This window comes from Mandrillus leucophaeus, unplaced genomic scaffold (assembly GCF_000951045.1).
Source record: "Mandrillus leucophaeus isolate KB7577 unplaced genomic scaffold, Mleu.le_1.0 Scaffold202, whole genome shotgun sequence".
Taxonomy (NCBI): Eukaryota; Metazoa; Chordata; class Mammalia; order Primates; family Cercopithecidae; genus Mandrillus; species Mandrillus leucophaeus.
The window spans coordinates 1,890,830-1,891,934 of record NW_012102055.1 but is presented as its reverse complement, the minus strand read 5'-3'; the positions used below and the strand labels follow the sequence as shown (position 1 = coordinate 1,891,934).

At 41.0% G+C, this 1,105-nt stretch overlaps 1 protein-coding gene across 1 annotated transcript in view; it reads right to left on the bottom strand.

Moving 5' to 3' along the window:
* The window catches only part of LOC105539315, a 149,775-nt gene that overhangs the window by 80,552 nt on the left and 68,118 nt on the right, over nt 1-1,105 (bottom strand). The window lies entirely within an intron of this gene.

The window sequence follows — 1,105 nt, the reverse complement described above, 5'->3', positions numbered from 1 at the left end:
AGCTAGATCATGTAATAACTCGTTTGCCATTAAAAGGCCTTTAGCATTAATCCTTAGTGAGGTAGGATTTGGTTGAAGAAATGTGATCAGACCACTGTGACAGAAATAGATAGTAGCGTGGGGGACAAAGATGAAGGCAAGGAGACCACTTGAGAGGCAATGTCAATAATCTAGGTGGAGGATGACAGTAGCTTGGGTCAGGATGGTGACCAAGAAGGTGATAAGAAGTGGTCAAATTCTGAATATATTTTAAAGATAATGCTATGGAAGACTTTCTGGTAGCTTAGACGTAGAGAGTATGAGTCTAGGATTTTCAATCTGGAAATATGGACCAGCCATTTACTGAGATGAGAAAGATTGAGAGAAACATTTTTGGGGTAGTAGGAGATCAAGAGGTCAGTTGTGGACACTAAGTTTGAGATGTTCATTATTCATCTACATGTAGAGATCCAGTAAGGAGTATGGTTTGGGGTTCAGGGTGAGATTCAGGCTGGAGATAAAAATGTTACAGTCTACAGCATAAAAATGGTATTGAATCTATGTGACTGAGTGAAATAATCAAGGGGATGAGGATAATAGAAAAGTTGTACTCAGGGATATGCATAAAGTAATAAAATGGAGCATGAGAGAAGAACCCAGGCAAGGCTGTAGATGGTGCCAGTTTTCATATATGGGCACAGGAGCCACAGGAATGAGTAGAGTCAACCAGCATGTAAGACTGGTCCTGAGCAGGTATGAATATTCCCGTGTCAGAGAGTGGAAACCAAGAACCACAGTAACTAGGAGCATAAAGAATGAATAAAAAGGTTCATGTAGTTGAATGGCAATGTTAGGCTCATCTGCTAATATTAGACAGGCTGCTTTCTGTCTGGTTACCTATTGTCACGTGAAAACCACCCCAAAACTTAGTGGCTTAAATCAACAACAGCATTTATTTTTCTCGTGAATCTGCAATTTGGCTATGGCTAGGTGAGGACATCTGTTCTACACTCCCTATCAACTGGGTAGCTAGAGGCTTGGGGCTATAATCATCTGAAGACTCTTTCATTCACATGATTGGCAGTTGATGCTAGCTGGTGGCTAGGATTTTAGTTGGGGCTCTCTT